The sequence below is a fragment of the Orcinus orca genome, chromosome 14 (genome assembly GCF_937001465.1).
Source record: "Orcinus orca chromosome 14, mOrcOrc1.1, whole genome shotgun sequence".
Classification (NCBI taxonomy): Eukaryota; Metazoa; Chordata; class Mammalia; order Artiodactyla; family Delphinidae; genus Orcinus; species Orcinus orca.
In genome coordinates this window covers 55,027,678-55,047,356 of record NC_064572.1, presented here as the reverse complement: position 1 = coordinate 55,047,356, position 19,679 = coordinate 55,027,678, and the positions used below count along the sequence as shown (strand labels likewise).

Sequence of the window (19,679 nt, the reverse complement as noted above, 5' to 3'; positions counted from 1 at the left end):
CTGTAGTGTTTTCTTTAGACCATTAATAGTTAATGTAATTAATGATATGGTTGGATTTAAGTCGACCATTTTACAGTTGTCTCTCTGTATCCATGGGGGATTGCTCCCAGGACCCTGTGAATACCAAAATCCATGGATGCTCAAGTCTTCTATATAAAATAATGTAGTATTTGCCTATAACTTAGAGGCATCCTCCCGTATACTTTAAATTATCTCTAGATTACTTATCTTTTATAATTTAAATGCTATGTAAATAGTTATCAATACAATGTAATTGCTATGTAAATAGTTGCTGGAGTGCCACAAATTCAAGTTTTGCTTTTTGGAATTTTCTGGAATTTTGTTTTCAAATATTTTCAGTCTGTGGTTGGTTGAATATGTGGATGCAGAACCCATGGATGTGGAGGGCTGATTGTATTTGTTTTCTGTTTAACTTTGGTTTTTATTCCCCTTTTCTTTCTTTCCTGACCTTTTTGAATTACTTGAATATGTTTTTTAGTATTCCATTTTAATTTTCTATTGGCTGTTTGGCTATATCTCTTTGTATTATTCTTTTTAGTGTTTGCCCTAAAGATTACACTACACATAGCCAATTTCTCACTGCCTGCTTAGATTCAATACTATACCACTTCAAGTAAAACGTAGATCCTTTGCAACCATTTACTACCTTTCACTAACCTCTATATTGTAGTTTCCATATGAATTTAATCTACAATTATTGAAATCCATTGAGATCTTATAATTTTTGCTTTCATTGGTCATATATATTTTAAAGAACTCAAGGGGAAAAATAGATTTTTACATTTGCAAAGATATTTATCATTCTCTTGCTCTTTCTTCATTCCTGAAGATTTAACTTTTCCTCTGGCATCATTTCCCTTCAACCTGAAGAACATCCTTCATCCTTTATCAGTTCTTTTACAGTAGGTCTGTTGGTGACAAATTCTCTAAGTTTTCCATCATCTGATAATGGTTAGTTTGCCTTCATTCCTGAAGGATATTTTCACTAAATATAAAATTCTGGATTGAGGGTTTTTTTCTTTCAGCATTTTAAAGGTGTAGTTCTACTATCTTCTGGTCTCTGCTAGGAATTCTGCCATCATTCATATTGCTCTTCTCCTGTATGTAATGTATCACTTTACTCTAGCTATTGTAAGATATATTTTTTCCCTGTGGTTTTCTGCTATTTGATTATGATGTGTTCAATTGTAATTTTCTTTGAGTTAATTCTACATGGGGTTCACTGTGCTTTTTTAAATCTGTAAATTTATTTCTTTCACCAACTTTGGGATGTTTTAGAACAGTGCTTATTAAAATATATTTTTTTCTACCTGAATCTTTCTGTCCTCTCTTTCTAGGACTCAAATGACATGGAACTGAAGATCTTGTCCAACCTTCTGATTATGATTTGATTTTCCTTGTACACTTTCCTGTAGAGATACAAAGATCTATCCATACAGGCTTAAATATTTCAGTACTTACATATTATATTTCTCAAAATAAATTAACAAAAATGCACAGTCTGATCTTATACATCAGGCTTGTGAGTTTGTAAGTCTGCCCCAAGCAATGAATTTACATTCATGTGCCCTTAATGTCAGATTTCTGAACCTTGCAGGAGTAAAATCAACATATCCACATTCTAATTCCTGAATCTATGTTACCTTATATGGCAAAAGGGACATTTCACATGCTACTAATTTAAAGATCTTGAGATGGGAAGGTTTGCATCTTCAATTATCTAAGTGGTCCCAATGTTACAACAGGTGTCCTTATAAGATGGAGGCAGGTGATTAGGATTGGAGAAGGCAGTGTGACAACAAAAGCAAAGACTGGAGTGGTGTGGCCACCATCCAAGGAATGCTGACAGCCACCAGAAGCTGGAAGAGGAAAAGAAGGGATTTCCCCCTTGGAGCCTTCAGAAAAAACCTAGCTGACACTTTGATTTTTAGCTTCACTTCAGACTTCCAACATCCAGAACTAAAAGAGAATACATTTGTGTTGTTTTAAGCCACTTAGTTTATGGAAATTTGTTACATCAGCAAAGGAAAACCACTAAGCAAGTGATCAAGAAAAAAGTCAGAAGGGTCAAATATTTAATGGAATTAGGCTAAGATGGTTTGGTTTATCCACCTAATAATAGGGATGTATAATTAAAGTCTATTGAACAAAACTTCATAAGGTGTGAGTGTGCACTACTATAAAATCATTTTGTGAAGTCTTTTAAATGCTCCATTGACTGACCTATCCATTCACAATTGTCGCAGTCTTACTTTGGATATTTATTATATTCATATAGGTCTCAGGTAAGTTGTGCTTTTATGAGACTAACTCTATTTTTGTAGGTTTGATTTTGCATAATTTCACTTTGATCAATTTTCTGTCCATATAAAATTTTACTGTCATAGGTCAACATAATTCCCATTATTACCAGTGATATGGCAGGGTCTCATTCTGGACTCCAAACACCATGCCTACTTATCAAGAAAGAGGTTTATATTCAAACAAACAAATCATTTATTGAATTCTAAAGTCCCTTTTTCATCATGTAAAATAGAAAACTTGGTACCTACCTAATAATCATGTGGATAAGGCAGCAGTAAATGTTTATTTGGATAAATCTTAAGATCATCCCTCCTCCTCTTATTTTTTTGCTCTTACAACGTAATAAACTTTCCAATAAAAAACTAAAATTTGCTGATATTCCTTAGTTTTACCTTTACAATCGACTTACTATATTTGACGTCTTTTAATGAGGAGAAATGACAACAAAATTTTTCAGTGTGTAATGCCACATATTGTAACTCACTAGTAATGCTCAATTCTATAACCCTCAATTATTGCACATAAAATATTATGAAACATAAATTCCTAAGAAAGTTTACAGGAATAGATGATAAAATAAACTGTATAACCACACATGCCAAAGATCTTTAGTGTATGTGCATTAGCAATCCAGATCAGACTCCATTTCTTCACTTTAATGCTGAAATTCTTTATTTCTTTGCATATCCTTTGAAGTACAATTGCATCCTGTTCACAACATATTTGCATTTTAAAAACTTTTTCCAAAACGATTGAAAAAGAAAACCCCTTTAAGCAGAGGGCTTCTAAGACTGGTAAAACCGCCAGAGTAAGAGGCATAAGACCTTTCTTGGCATGTTCAAGACTATTCTTGGAGAAGGAAGGTAAAATACTAAGTGATTGTCTGAGAAATCTTTTAAGTAATAATTTCTGATTAAAGGTAGCAGTCTAGGGCTTCCCTGGTGGCGCAGTGGTTGAGAGTCCGCCTGCCGATGCAGGGGACGCGGGTTCGTGCCCCGGTCCGGGAGGATCCCACATGCCGCGGAGCGGCTGCGCCCGTGAGCCATGGCCGCTGAGACTGCGCGTCCGGAGCCTGTTGCTCCGCAACGGGAGAGGCCACAACAGTGAGAGGCCCGCGTACCGCAAAAAAATAAAAAAATAAAATAAAGGTAGCAGTCTCAAACTCTCCAAGTTGGGAGACAGGTAAAAAGAACTTGAAAAACAGAGGCTTGGCCTCAGAAGGAATAACTGCAATTGGAGGGGGGACGTTTTAGAAGCTCAACCAGGGAGCAAGCCAAGACAGGATGGAAAACGGAGACGGGCAGTGCAGCCTGAAGGCAGGTTCTGAGGAACACCTGGGGGTGGGTAGAGTGGGTGTGAAGAAGCCCATAGCCAGGTGCAGTAGGTTAGTTTCAGAGATAGTTTTCTTAGAGGAGTCCAAATGATATCAAGATGATATTTAAAAGTAGTATGTTGTCCATTACTAAAACAGATGGTGTTTGCAAGGCAGAGTAACTGGACCAAGGACTTTTAGCCAGAGGTTCATGAACCCTTCAGGAGTCCATGGACAAACTAGAAACATGCAACTTCCTGAAACTCTTTATGAAATGTGTGCATGTGTGTGTGTAGACTTTTATGGGGGTAGATGTCCCATAATTTATAACAAATTCACACAGGGGCCATAGTCTCCAAAATGTTAAGACTGCCAACTCTAGGCTCAGAGGTTATAAACTGGTGGGCTGTGTACCATTATTTGCCATCGTGTACTGGCTGCAAAGCATGTTAAAAGGCATGTGATTAAGGCTGGTCTGAAGCTTAGTTCCAGCCCAACCAGCTTAGCACCCATTTTAAAATAAATCCAATTTAAGTATTTATATAACCACATGCTCCCAGCAGGCATTTGGGTTGTGACACCTCAGCTCACTGAAACAGTGTAAGGCTGGTGGTATAGAAACAGTCAGAAGGGGCTTGTTGAAATTTCAGATCTGCGAGAAGGTTTGGGGTGGTACTTTGGAATTTGTAATTTTATAAAGTTCTCTGTGAGGTCACTACTTAAAGGGGGAAGCATAGCAACAGTGATATCACTTAGGGACTTATAAGAAGTGCGAATCCATGAGCTTCCCCCTTTGCCCCTTCCCCTACCTACTGAACCAGAATCCGCATTTTAACACTATCCTTGAGTGCTTTGTATATGCATTAAAGTTTGAGAAACACTAGAGCAAGTTTTAGGAACTATCAGCCCAAGTCGTCTCTTTTTCTCTGTCCTCACTGATATATAGGAATTCTAATTAGGGTAATAAAAATACTTAATTAGGTATGGCTAGTTGTTTCAAAGCATCTAATATATTTTCACATTTGATTATTTTAGAAAACAAGCTATATTATAGGTTCTTAATAAAGTAACATTATGTATTAGTTAATGTCCTCCTAGGAGATGAATAGACACGTTGAAATGTCATTAGAAGCAAGCCTGAATAAAAAGGGAAACATTTAGCTAGAACAAGTCTCCAGTACAGTATTAGAACTGTGTCGATCTCTTCACAGATGTACTTTCAGTGTCACTTGATTCTTCTAGAAGCAGCAACTTGAACCTTCAAAACACAGCTCTATCTGTGTAGCAACCCTTGTAGGGTTGTTGTTTTTTTTAACCAGAATGAGCTATCAGGAGACTGTCCATCTCTCCTTAGGGCATTAAGTGAGTGGATGTTCCCCAAACACCAGTTCAAAGGAGAAACCAAACAAAAGCAAGTACATTTCTGCATGGGCTTGCCCTACTCAGATTTTGCCAAATTTTTGATCGTTTGTTTGTTTGTCTTTTGTTGGTCGGTTGGTATCCAGTCACATGTCAAGGGCCTCTTAGCAGTGCAGATCTCTTCCGTGGTTAGAAGACAAAACATACCCATGCTTATGGAGCACGTGATTTCTTGCTATGCCTGTTCTAATCAGAACATGATTAGAATGTCCTGATTCTACTCATGACTGATCTCAACGACCAGTCAAGAAGCTGTAGGTTTTCCCCTCTCTCCTCCTTTAATCCTCTTAGTTCCTTCACTTATTCCTAGTGAACTGCTAACAGTAAATGAATTTATTTAACCACTTTCTGCATTTTTATAATCTCTACCTTTGTTTCTGCTTGGTAACCCAGAGCCATACCAGTCACTGCACCCACGTGCTCCAGAAGTTTTCACCCAGAAGGAAAAAAAAATCATTGCTTAGCCATGAAATTAAGCCCCAGTAAACCATAAATTAATTGGAAATTGGACGCAGGTGATTACAGTAAAAGTTCGATTCCTTTCCAATTTAATTTAAAATTTTGTTTCAACTAAAAAAATGTACATGTTGGTAATTGTGGACAGAATAATGGCCCAGAAATGTCCGTGTCCTAACCCCCAGAATCAGTGACTATGTTACCTTTCATGGCAAAAGAGGCTTTACTGATGTGATTAAATTAAGGGTCTTCAGATGGGAAGAGTATCTTGGGTTATCCAGGTGGGCCCAATGTCATCACAAGCGTCCTTATAAGAGTGGGGCAGGAGGCCCAAGCTCAGTTGTTGGTGTGAAGATGGTAGCGAGAGGTTGTGCTGATGCCGGGAAGCAAGCGGCAGCTAAGGCATGCAGGAGGCCTTTAGAAGTTGAAAAGTCGGGGAAAGGATTTTTCCCCGAGAGCTTCCAGGAGGAGCCAGCCCTGCGAACACCTTGATTTTCGCTCAGTGAAACTGATTTTGGACTACCTACTTCCAGAACTGTAAGAGAACAAATTTGTTAAGTCACTAAGTTTGGTAGTTTTTTATAGCATTAACAAGAAACCTATTGCAGTTATATAGATATTTTACTAGTTATTCATCCTATAATTGTATATAAGTGTATTTTTATTTAAAAAATGGCTGTATTGTGGGTATTGCTAGCTTTTCTTCCCTAAGAACGTTGATTTTAAAAACTCCTTTATTATTTTGACACCGTTATCAACCTGGTGAATGTTTAGAAACAACCAGCCTTGTAAGGGTTATGAGTAAATTATGATTTGGCCTGAGTTGACTGTGTCTCATCCCCCCACCTGGCACAGAGCATTGCATTGTCACGGTAAGTTCTCAGAGTTTGTGGTTAACCGTTTGCTTTTGGGAGTCAGAAAGGTGTGTATTCAAATCCTCGTTCTGCAACTGCTGAGTTCGTATCTTTGGGTAAGAACTTAACTTTTCTAAGGTTTGGATTCCTTACATGGAAGATAGGGATCACAGGGGTGCTGTGAAGAGTATATGAAGTAATGCATGCAAAATGCTGAGCCAAGTTTCCAATAATGGCAACTGCCATTGGTTGGATAAAACTGTAGTGTGCTCGGTCGTGGTACACCCATGTTTGTTGATTATGACTGCATCTGGGCCCCAACTGATAGACTGTCATGGAGGAACCTCAAGCATCTAGGTAATGAGAAATCTCTGCTAATCAACCAGCTGCAAAGAATAATCTTAAGGGTGGAAAGAAACTGTCTCTTAAGAGCATGTATTCTCATTGGCAAATATGGTATCCTCCCAAGGGGCAAATGTGTAGCTAGCTCTGCTCTACATGTGGCAAAGAAATACTGTCTGATGTGCTTGGGGCATGGGAGGCCATTCTTTCTTACGGTATATTAATCTCCTAGCAAAAGATGACATTCTGCTGTGGTTCCCATTAGAGAATCGTATAACTAGGGAGTTGTAAATGCAAGAAAACAGTATTGTTACAATGTTGGATGTAATTACGCTGTTTGCTAATTGGGGATCACTGCTTAATTTCAAAGCACATTTTTGTATTTTCTCATTTGTGAAATTGAGGCAAAACATTTACTATCCTGTAATAAACTCACTTATTGATCTCCTTATTTCTAAAATGAAGGCCTAAATGTTCACACACAACCTAGAAGATGTAACAGAGGAGGAAGTCACTTTCAAAAATGCTGCACTAGGGCTTCCCCGGTGGCGCAGTAGTTGAGAGTCTGCCTGCCGATGCAGGGGACACGGGTTCGTGCCCCGGTCTGGGAGGATCCCACGTGCTGCGGAGCGGCTGGGCCCGTGGACCATGGCCGCTGAGCCTGCGCGTCCGGAGCCTGTTGCTCCGCAACGGGAGAGGCCACAACAGTGAGAGGCCCGCGTACCGCAAAAAAATAAAAATAAAAAAATAAAGGTAGCAGTCCCAAACTCTCCAAGTTGGGAGACAGGTAAAAAGAACTTGAAAGACAGAGGCTTGGCCTCAGAAGGAATAACTGCAATTGGAGGGGGGACGTTTTAGAAGCTCAACCAGGGAGCAAGCCAAGACAGGATGGAAAACGGAGACGGGTAGTGCAGCCTGAAGGCAGGTTCTGAGGAACACCTGGGGGTGGGTAGAGTGGGTGTGAAGAAGCCCATAGCCAGGTGCAGTAGGTTAGTTTCAGAGATAGTTTTCCTAGAGGAGTCAAAATGATATCAAGATATTTAAAAGTAGTATGTTGTCCATTACTAAAACAGATGGTGTTTGCAAGGCAGAGTAACTGGACCAAGGACTTTTAGCCAGAGGTTCATGAACTCTTCAAGAGTCCATGGACAAACTGGGAAACATGCAACTTCCTGAAACTCTTTATGAAATGTGTGCATGTGTGTGTGTAGACTTTTATGGGGGTAGATGTCCCATAATTTATAACAAATTCACACAGGGGCCATAGTCTCCAAAATGTTAAGACTGCCAACTCTAGGCTCAGAGGTTATAAACTGGTGGGCTGTGTACCATTATTTGCCATCGTGTACTGGCTGCAAAGCATGTTAAAAGGCATGTGATTAAGGCTGGTCTGAAGCTTAGTTCCAGCCCAACCAGCTTAGCACCCATTTTAAAATAAATCCAATTTAAGTATTTATATAACCACATGCTCCCAGCAGGCATTTGGGTTGTGACACCTCAGCTCACTTAAACAGTGTAAGGCTGGTGGTATAGAAACAGTCAGAAGGGGCTTGTTGAAATTTCAGATCTGCGAGAAGGTTTGGGGTGGTACTTTGGAATTTGTAATTTTATAAAGTTCTCTGTGAGGTCACTACTTAAAGGGGGAAGCATAGCAACAGTGATATCACTTAGGGACTTATAAGAAGTGCGAATCCATGAGCTTCCCCCTTTGCCCCTTCCCCTACCTACTGAACCAGAATCCGCATTTTAACACTATCCTTGAGTGCTTTGTATATGCATTAAAGTTTGAGAAACACTAGAGCAAGTTTTAGGAACTATCAGCCCAAGTCGTCTCTTTTTCTCTGTCCTCACTGATATATAGGAATTCTAATTAGGGTAATAAAAATAGTTAATTAGGTATGGCTAGTTGTTTCAAAGCATCTAATATATTTTCACATTTGATTATTTTAGAAAACAAGCTATATTATAGGTTCTTAATAAAGTAACATTATGTATTAGTTAATGTCCTCCTAGGAGATGAATAGACACGTTGAAATGTCATTAGAAGCAAGCCTGAATAAAAAGGGAAACATTTAGCTAGAACAAGTCTCCAGTACAGTATTAGAACTGTGTCGATCTCTTCACAGATGTACTTTCAGTGTCACTTGATTCTTCTAGAAGCAGCAACTTGAACCTTCAAAACACAGCTCTATCTGTGTAGCAACCCTTGTAGGGTTGTTGTTTTTTTTTAACCAGAATGAGCTATCAGGAGACTGTCCATCTCTCCTTAGGGCATTAAGTGAGTGGATGTTCTCCAAACACCAGTTCAAAGGAGAAACCAAACAAAAGCAAGTACATTTCTGCATGGGCTTGCCCTACTCAGATTTTGCCAAATTTTTGATCGTTTGTTTGTTTGTCTTTTGTTGGTTGGTTGGTATCCAGTCACATGTCAAGGGCCTCTTAGCAGTGCAGATCTCTTCCGTGGTTAGAAGACAAAACATACCCATGCTTATGGAGCACGTGATTTCTTGCTATGCCTGTTCTAATCAGAACATGATTAGAATGTCCTGATTCTAATCATGACTGATCTCAACGCCCAGTCAAGAAGCTGTAGGTTTTCCCCTCTCTCCTCCTTTAATCCTCTTAGTTCCTTCACTTATTCCTAGTGAACTGCTAACAGTAAATGAATTTATTTAACCACTTTCTGCATTTTTATAATCTCTACCTTTGTTTCTGCTTGGTAACCCAGAGCCCTACCAGTCACTGCACCCACGTGCTCCAGAAAGTTTTCACCCAGAAGGAAAAAGAAATCATTGTTTAGCCATGAAATTAAGCCCCAGTAAACCATAAATTAATTGGAAATTGGACGCAGGTGATTACAGTAAAGTTCGATTCCTTTCCAATTTAATTTAAAATTTTGTTTCAACTAAAAAAATGTACGTGTTGGTAATTGTGGTGGACAGAATAATGGCCCAGAAATGTCCGTGTCCTAACCCCCAGAATCAGTGACTATGTTACCTTTCATGGCAAAAGAGGCTTTACTGATGTGATTAAATTAAGGGTCTTCAGATGGGAAGAGTATCTTGGGTTATCCAGGTGGGCCCAATGTCATCACAAGCGTCCTTATAAGAGTGGGGCAGGAGGCCCGAACTCAGTTGTTGATATGAAGATGGTAGCGAGAGGTTGTGCTGATGCTGGGAAGCAAGCGGCAGCTAAGGCATGCAGGAGGCCTTTAGAAGTTGAAAAGTCGAGGGAAGGATTTTTCCCCGAGAGCTTCCAGGAGGAGCCAGCCCTGCGAACACCTTGATTTTCGCTCAGTGAAACTGATTTTGGACTACCTACTTCCAGAACTGTAAGAGAACAAATTTGTGTTAAGTCACTAAGTTTGGTCATTTTTTATAGCATTAACAAGAAAACTATTGCAGTTATATAGGTATTTTACTAGTTATTCATCCTATAATTTTATATAAGTGCATTTTTATTTAAAAATGGCTGTATTGTGGGTATTACTAGCTTCCCTAAAAATGTTGATTTTAAAAAATCCTTTATTATTTTGACACTGTTATCAACCTGGTGAACGTTCAGAAACAACCAGCCTTGTAAGGGTTATGAGTAAATTATGATTTGGCCTGAGTTGACTGTGTCTCATCACCCCACCTGGCACAGAGCATTGCATTGTCCTGGTAAGTTCTCAGAGTTTGTGGTTAACCGTTTGCTTTTGGGAGTCAGAAAGGTGTGTATTCAAATCCTCGTTCTGCAACTGCTGAGTTCGTATCTTTGGGTAAGAACTTAACTTTTCTAAGGTTTGGATTCCTTACATGGAAGATGGGGATCACAGGGGTGCTGTGAAGAGTATATGAAGTAATGCATGCAAAATGCTGAGCCAAGTTTCCAATAATGACAGCTACTATTGGTTGGTTAAAACTGTAGTATGCTCGGTCGTGCTTCACCAATGTTTGTTGATTATGATTGCATCTGGGCCCCAACTGATAGACTGTCATGGAGGAACCTCAAGCATCTAGGTAATGAGAAATCTCTGGTAATCAATCAACCAGCTGCAAAGAATAATCTTAAGGGTGGAAAGAAACTGTATCTTTAAGAGCATGTATGCTCATTTGCAAACATGGTATCCTCCCAAGGGGCAAATGTGTAGCTAGCTCTGCTCTACATGTGACAAAGAAATACTGTCTGATGTGCTTGGGGCATGGGAGGCCATTCTTTCTTATGGTATATTAATCTCCTAGCAAAAGATGACATTCTGCTGTGGTTCCCATTAGAGAATCATAACTAGGGAGTTGTAAATGCAAGAAAACAGTATTGTTACAATGTTGGATGTAATTATGCTGTTTGCTAATTGGGGATCACTGCTTAATTTCAAAGCACATTTTTGTATTTTCTCATTTGTGAAATTGAGGCAGAACATTCACTATCCTGTAATAAACTCACTTGTTGATCTCCTAATTTCTGAAATGAAGGCCTAAATGTTCACATACAACGTAGAAGATGTAACAGAGAAGGAAGTCACTTTCAATAATGCTGCAGTAGAAAGTTTCCCAACTAGGTGTGAAGTAAGTGTAGTAGAAGTGAACAGGGTGTGTGAGCACATGAAGGCCCACTATATTCTCTTTTATGTTGTCATATTCCTAATGGAATTATCGAACAGTATTTACTCAGGATTGACAGGACTGTTTCCTGTCTTGGCTTCGCCGTCAGCCAGACATGTGACTGTGGGCATCAGTATCATCATCAGGTCCCCAGGTGTCAGTTTCTTCATTGGTAAAATCGGGTTGAATTTCAATTTGTATATTGCCTTGGCAAATTTTGCAACACGAATATATCTGTGTTCTAATTTATTCTTAAGTTGACTCGTTTAAAAAATTTTTAAAGGAAATGTTCTATTGTGGCTGCAAATTAAAAAAAAAATTGATATGACATCACAAATAGCAGGTAACCGTAAAATGAATAAATTAAAATAAAACCTTGTTAATCCAAGATAGATGAGGTGGTCAGAAGATTCTGAGACAGGCTTCTCTATGTAAAAGGCAGTTTAGGAAGTGCTAGAGAGGTGCTGAAGATATATTAGCACCAAACTGAAACCTTCTCCCAGACCAATCAGGGTGGTTGGAAGAGAATTGAAGAGAGAATACTATGTTACCATGTGACTCACTGTTAATGTTTTATGTATTCCCTACAATCTTGTCATTCTCTAGTGGAATGCATCCCATGCTTTGGGAATCACTCAACTCGGTTATTTCAACAGTCCTTTCTAAAGGCAAACGTTTTATAATTTTGCGTCCCGTTGGAAAGCATTTTGACCCCCAAATGTGATCAAGTCATAGACAAAGACAGACATGTAGATGGAAAGGAATTATCTTTTAAGGGAATTCATGATGAGGATAGAGACGGTTTCTCTGCCAGGGAAATGCAGACAGGGCTACATCTCCTCTTGGTGCAGTGAAGCTCAGACATTACCCTGAGCACTGGTAGTGGCTGGCTTCCTCCCTGGGAATTCAAAAGCCAGGAGCCCCTTGTCTGATACATATATAGACACTGAATAAATGAAAAATTTGCAGCCCCTCACCGTTGACTTAGTTTTTGTGTAATATAAAGACCAAAAGAAGTTTGAGATATTTATAAACCATAGAAAATGGATTAAACTTAAAATTTTTGGCTCCTGATCTTTTGCTGCAATCTGTTTGCCATGGATTGTGTACTGACTTCTGTATTTGACATACCTATATTAAATGATTCTTAAATTAGACTGAAGTATCAAAGTAGAGATGGGAGCAAGAGGTGAAACCCACAAGTGCCAAAGACATCAAAGCTTTGATCAGCAGGCAGGTGAGGGATAGAGTGTTTTGGAAGCAAAGGTGAATAAGATCCCGGTGTAAGCATGACTCTGTGGCACACTCGTAACTCTTACCGAAGAGGAGGGAGCTGGCTGGATCAGTTTAACTCCTTCTCATGAGGGATGTGGGGACATGTACTAGGGCATCAGACTAATAGGTAGCCTGGCAACTGAATAGCAAGTTTGATAGCAAATTTGAGAGATGAGTCCCATGTAGGCTGAGGATAGTGGCTACCTGGGGAGAGGTCTGCTTTGAGGGAATGCTGTGAGTCATGTGTTGGAGGCTTGAAGATGGGTGGTAGTGCTCATAGGCGTGCTCTCCAGAGGAAAAGAGTTTGTATGAATTAGGTGAAAGGTTCAAGCCCTCTAAGTAATTGGCTGGGGTCTAGGGCTCACTTCAGTCTTTGAGATGAACCGGAGAGAGATTGGGATTGGAAAGCAGTAGAGACAGTGATGCAAGCACTTTAGACATGGCAGAAAGATGAGTCTACTGCATAGGGCTGGGCCCATCTGCCACTAGTGGTGTGGTCAGCTCTGGGCATGAGGTGGTTCCTCATGGGCCACCAGGCTGACTTCTCCCTGGCCAAGGTGTGGGGTGACTAAGCTAATAGTTGGTACTCATGACAGGCAGCCCAGACTGTGATGGGACATGACATTTCCTTAGTCACTAGTATAATCTAAAATGCAAGGACTTCTGGGTGGTACATTTACATTAAGAATAACTCACATTTACTTGAGCTTTACTATGTGCTGAGCACTGTGCTAACCTCTCCACGTGCTTTATATTCTATAATTATAAAGCAACTTTACTAGGCAAGCACTTTCATTATCCCCTTTCTTAACTGAGCAAAATAAATGAGAGAGGTTAAGTAATTTGCCCAAAGTCACACAGGTGATACGTGGTAATGTTGGAATTCAAACTTGCGTTGTTTCGTCTGGATAGCCTATGTTCTTAAACCACTCAGGTGTGCTACCCCTACAAGTCCTGAGACTCTCAGAATTGATTCCATTATTTACAGGAGACAGGAACTGGGCGAGAGGAAGGCTTTGGGCTTGGCTTCCTCCCACTGTAAAATGCTTCTTCTCTGTAGGGTCCAGGAAAGTTTTTTGCACTCCATCCCTGCCTCCTTGTGGGAGCCCATTTGGCATAAATCAGGCTTCTCCCCCTTTTGTAGCTGGGCTGCCTTGACCATAAGTGGAGACTCCATTGCCTCCTGCTGTGAGGAGTCCGCCATGCTGCCACGGTATAATAAGCTGCCCAGTGTTACCCATTACTTTGAAAAATTGGTGACAAACTCAGGTGAGAGAGGACCAAGCAACTGGATCAGACATTGGTATTTGTCTCTGTCATTGAGAACAGACAGAGGCACCAAGACTGAGGAAGAACAGAGCAAGAGGGAATAGTTCTAGCAAGAGGCTAACACACGTGCATGAGCCATTGAATCTCAAGCCAAAACCAGTTCTCAACAGTGACACTGGACTGATTTTTTTTTCCACTGACCCATTGGACAACTTAACCAGGATGTCCAATCTTTACCGTATTTCTCATCTTTACCGTATTTCTACCCCCAGCAAGAGTGGTGTATATGGTAGTGCAGACAAGTGAGCACTTAGGAAATTATAATCAGGAGCCTAACATGTAGGACTGTGTAAATCAGTGTAACATCTGTGACCCTCGACCCTGGCTACAGAATCGCTTTGGGAGCTTCTTAAAACTATGAATGCTTTGGCTTCACCCCTAGATGTTCTAATTTAATCGGAGCTCAGGCATAAGTGGCTTTTAAAGCTCCCAGGGTGATTTTAAAAGTACAGCCAAGTTTGAGAATCCGTGTGTGAATCATTCCAAGTAAGCCTTCCTTTGATTTCTCTGGGAGGAAAGCGTTTCTCCCCAGCAGTATTGCCTAGAAATGAAAATCTGAGTGGAGAGTCCTGTCTGGGGGCTGGGATGGGGCATTTACCTTCTCATTGTTTCCAGATCATGTCTGTGTTGCCCCAGCTCACCTGTCCCTTCTAGCATGTGGGTGCCACCCACCACCTTGGTAGAATGTTAGACCCCATGAGAGAGAAAAGGGAGGGAAGCAAGAGAATCCCGTAATGCCAGGCACATAGTACGTCCTTATGTGTTTGAATGAATGTAAGAGGATAGGGGATGATCTATTCACTTTGGACTTTTATATACTTAATGTATTGGGTTGGCCACAAAGTTCCTTCAGGTTTTCATATCATGGAAAAACCTGAACGAACTTTTTTGGCCAATCCAATAATAGTTTCTATATGTCGACCTGATTGGGCACAGGGTGCCTAGATATTTGCAGAAACATTCTGGGTGTGTCTGTGGGAGTGTTCTTGGATTAGTTTAACACAAATCAATGGACCAAGTAAAGCAGATGCCCTCCGTATGTGGGTGGCCCTCATTCCATCAGTTGAAGACCTGAATAGAACAAAAAGCCTGACCCTCCCCTGAACAAGAGGGACTACTTGCTGGACGGCCTTTGAACTGGGATAGAGGCTTTCTCATGCCTTTAGACTCAAACTAAAACTTTGGAAACTCCTGGGTCTCAAGTCTGCTGGCATTTATTCTAAAATTACACCACCAGCTCCCCTGGTCTCCACCTTGCCAACTGCAGAAATTGGGACTGTAGCCTTAATGATTGCTGGAACAAATTCCTTATAATCTCCCACATGTACATGTATACATATGCACCACTGGTTCTTTCTCTGGAGAACTCTAACACATTTAATTCTTCCTTGTCTATGAAAAAGCAAAAGCCTACTCTTTTTGCATCAGTATTTTCCTGCAATAACTAGTGGCTGTTACATTTCTTTTCCCAACCTCTTCTAGAATGAATTTCAGGATGTAAAAATATTCAACAAATTGATTGAGGACCTCTTATGTGTCAAACGGTGAGGCAAATACTTTGGATAGATAAATGAGACAAATTATCTGTCCTCCTTCCCCAGCGTTTCCTCTTCTAAAGGAAGACAGATAATCATTTAAAAAATACAAAAGGTTAGGGGCATTACAATAGAAGTGTGTACAGGTTATAGTTGACAGAAAAGTAGTTATTTCGCTTTGAGAGATGTGAGGGAGCCTTCACTGCAGAGTAAAACCTCAGTGTAAACTTTATTTTCTTCATATTCTCTTGTGTGACTCGAGAGCAGCCACCTCAGAAGCTGCCATACCGCTGAGCAGATTATATTTGGGACATTAGTGCTATACAGGCTTCCCCCCCCCAAGAAGGACGGACATAATAGAATTCACATTGCTGTTTCCCAATGGAGTGCCAGAGGCCACACTTGTCCTCCAGCTTGGAGAGGACTGGTTAGATGACTGATACACGGCAGTTTGGTGACATTCAGTCTAGAGGGCACTTGAAGGTAGGGGAAAGAAAAGAGTTTCTAATAGAAGAATTAGAAGTCGGAGAATCTGAGGGCCAGAGTTGTTCAGCAATGGAGCTGAAAATCCAAGCAGCTCCAGGACAAATGCAGTAGCCTGTACCCTGCATCTTCTTCTCCATCAGATGGTCACCAGACGAGAAGTGACATGCTCTTGGCTGATAAATGTTGATCTGTAGGTGGGAACTGTATAGTCGCTTACATTTGTTTGATCTGATTTGCTACAAGCACCAAGATGCTCGGAAAACCCAGATCCTTTGGAGACACAAGACGGCAAGTGCGTACAGCAAAATACAGAGGGAGGACAATCTCTAATGGGAGGCCGATGTCTCCTACCTCTCCTAGCAGCGCCCGCCTGCTTCCGATCATATGATAAGGGGTTAATAAATCAGAATGGGGCAAAACTGAGAGGGAATAGCAAAATAGTAGACGCTTGTTCTAGGAGAAGAAACTCTCTCTGTTTTCCTGTCAGCCCGCAAGCATCCATTTTTGGAGCTAGGCTGGAGATGCTCATGATCGCTCTTTCAGGATGTCTTGTTAGAAATCATAGGGTTCAGAAAATTTCCCAAGATGTCTCATCCAAAAATTTTCTATCCCCTCTTGATGATCAAGATGCTAATGTCTCTAATGGCTTATTACTAAGCACATAAGTACTCAGTGTCAATTCCTTTTTCCTTTACTGTCTTGCCTGTGCACTCAGGCAAATCTTCTAAGGGCCCAGTGTCTTCATTACTTTCCAGTCTTTGTCACTGTGCCTGCCCTGCTGCTGCCACAAGTGCCCACATATTCTATTGCAGCCAGGATATTTACTACTGAAAAAAAACTATGTATAAGTGGACCTGCACAATTCAAACCTGTTATTCCAGATCAAGTATAATGGAAGTGTACTGACACTGCCTTGGATAAGACAGTTGACAGTTCATTGTTTCACCAGTCATACTTGTTTGCCAAAATGGAATTGTGCTCAAAACAACTTGCTCAGGTGAAATTTTGTATACTCATTACTAAACATTTCACAGGAATAATTCCTTTAATTTTAGCTAAACATTGACTTACTGGGAATATGACACAGGATGAGAGTTTTGAAGAGAAAGCAGCAAGAAATGAGGACGAGGTTTGAAATAAACGAGGATTTGGAGGTTGATCTGACATTGTCCATGAAAAATTAGTTGATTTAAAAGAAATGGAAACTTATTCTAGCCAAATTGAAGATTGTAACCTGGGAACAGCATCTCAGAAAGCTCTGAGAACCATTCTTCCCATTAGAAGTCAAAGGCACAGTTGCATAGCTTTTTGAAACAGAGGGCTGTACATTAAAGGATGCATTATTGACAGTTTACACAGTCCACATCTAAACGTCATTGTGGCCCTTTAAGAGATTAACAAAGGGGCTTCCCTGGTGGCGCAGTGGTTGAGAGTCCGCCTGCCGATGCAGGGGACACGGGTTCGTGCCCCGGTCCGGGAGGATCCCACATGCCGCGGAGCGGCTAGGCCCCGTGAGCCATGGCCGCTGAGCCTGCGCGTCCGGAGCCTGTGCTCCGCAACGGGAGAGGCCACAACAGTGAGAGGCCTGTGTACCGCAAAAAAAAAAAAAAAAAAAAAAAAAGTGTTACCTTTTAAGGAGTTGTTGATGCTGGGAGAATGTTGCTGTTTATGGTTGAGCAGGTATTCCTGCCGATGGGGGAGGTTTGGTGGATGTATAATGTAGGTACACAGTGCACAGTAGAGGGGAGAGAGGAGGCCAAAGGACAGAACATTTTCTGTGTGTTTTAAATTTTTCGTCTTGCCATAAAATATAAATTGTACTTCAAAATACAAAGAACATGATAAAAAACTGAATTTCAGTCAAAATGACTTCATTGCCAACCTACTTCATCTTAACAGGCAGTTTCCCTTAAATTCCTAAAGGGTATTTGTGTAACAAAGGCTCTAAATGATTTTAGGGGTCAACTCCCTGTCCATATGCATCGAGGGTGGTACTCTTAAACTGGTTTGGGAAAAAGGTTCCAAATACCAATCTCTATTCTTTTTTTTTCTTAAGCCAGTCTGTTCACTGAGGTCGTATATTATCTCCATTATAAAAAATTGACTTGCTGAAGGTACCACAACTGGAAGATGGTACAGCCAAGGTCTTAACTATGATGACATCTGCCTCTATGAGAAGTAATGTTATCTGCTGATAGAGGTTTAATTTTTTCATCTTGACCAGAAGATCACTAGCTGTTTGATTTGGACTCCATTTTTTTTTTTTAAGAAAAAGTAGTGCTGATGTTCTGAGTGCCTTTGTTTCTTTTAATTATGTTTTGCTTTTGATTAAATCAGTTTTGATGAGTTGAAGTCAAAGCCTCTGTTCTATTCTATGAAATCATTTTTTCAGAGGTAAGAAAGAAATGAACTGCAGAAACTTACCCCATACCATGTGGGCCCCATCTTTCAATCCTGTGCAACTAAAGTGAATCTGTTTCCCAGGAAGTAGAGAAACTTCAGTGAACAATGCTACCGGAGCTCTTTTTTTTTTTTAACATCTTTAGTGGAGTATAATTGCCCCATAATGCTGTGCCAGTCTCCACTGCACAACAAAGTGAATCAACCACATGTATGCATATCCCCTCCCTCTCCCACCCTCCCTCTCCCACCCTCCCTCTCCCACCCTCCCTCTCCCACCCTCCCTCTCCCACCCTCCCTCTCCCACCCTCCCTCTCCCACCCTCCCTCTCCCACCCTCCCTCTCCCACCCCTCTAGGTGGTCACAAAGCACCGAGCTGATCTCCCTGTGCTATGCAGCTGCTTCCCACTAGCTATCTATTTTACATTTGGTAGTGTATATATGTCAACACTACTCTGTCACTTCGTGCCAGCTTACCCTTCCCCACCCATGTCCTCAAGCCCATTCTCTAATCTGCGTCTTTATTCCTGTCCTGTCCCTAGGTTCGTCAGAACCCCCCTTTTTTTAGATTCCGTATATATGTGTTAGCACATGGTATTTGTTTTTCTCTTTCTGACTTCACTCTGTATGACAGACTGTAGGTCCACCCACCTCACTGCAAATAACTTTCATTTCTTTTTTATGGCTGAGTAATATTCCATCGTGTGTATGTGCCACATCATCTTTATTCATCTGTTGATGGACACTTAAGTGGCTTCCATGTCCTGGCTATTGTAAATAGAGCTGCAATGAACACTGTGGTACATGACTCTTTTTGAATTATGATTTTCTCAGGGTATATGCCCAGTAGTGGGATTGCTGGGTTGTATGGTAGTTTTAGTTCTTTAAGAAACCTCCATACTGTTCTCCATAGTGGCTGTATCAATTTACATTCCCACCAACACTGCAAGAGGGTTCCCTTTTCTCCACACCCTCTCCAGCATTTATTCTTTGTAGTTTTTTTTTTTTGGCCTGGTATACAGATGGCAATCTATTTATTTATTTTTTACATCTTTATTGGAGTATAATTGCTTTACAATGGTGTGTTAGTTTCTGCTTTATAACAAAGTGAATCAGTTATACATATACATATGTTCCCATATCTCTTCCCTCTTGTGTCTCCCTCCCTATCCCACCCCTCCAGGCTGTCACAGAGCACTGAGCCAATATCCCTGTGCCATGAGGCTGCTTCCCACTAGCTATCTACCTTATGTTTGGTAGTGTATATATGTCCATGACTCTCTCTCGCCCTGTCACAACTCACTCTTCCCCCTCCCCATATCCTCAAGTCTGTTCTCCAGTAGGTCTGCGTCTTTATTCCTGT

General features: G+C 40.7%; 2 long non-coding RNA genes across 4 annotated transcripts in view; one reads left to right on the top strand and one right to left on the bottom strand.

Moving 5' to 3' along the window:
- LOC117196435 (uncharacterized) overlaps positions 1-1,700 on the top strand; it is an 80,484-nt gene extending 78,784 nt beyond the window's left edge. For all 3 annotated transcript variants that reach the window (XR_004476606.2, XR_004476605.2, XR_004476607.2), the window contains one exon: positions 1,359-1,700. This is a non-coding gene — a long non-coding RNA (uncharacterized LOC117196435). The remainder of the gene's footprint in view (positions 1-1,358) is intronic.
- LOC125960952 (uncharacterized) overlaps positions 1-19,297 on the bottom strand; it is a 275,883-nt gene extending 256,586 nt beyond the window's left edge. The window contains exon 1 of the long non-coding RNA XR_007471151.1: positions 19,210-19,297. This is a non-coding gene — a long non-coding RNA (uncharacterized LOC125960952). The remainder of the gene's footprint in view (positions 1-19,209) is intronic.
- Between the last annotated feature and the right edge of the window lie 382 nt (positions 19,298-19,679).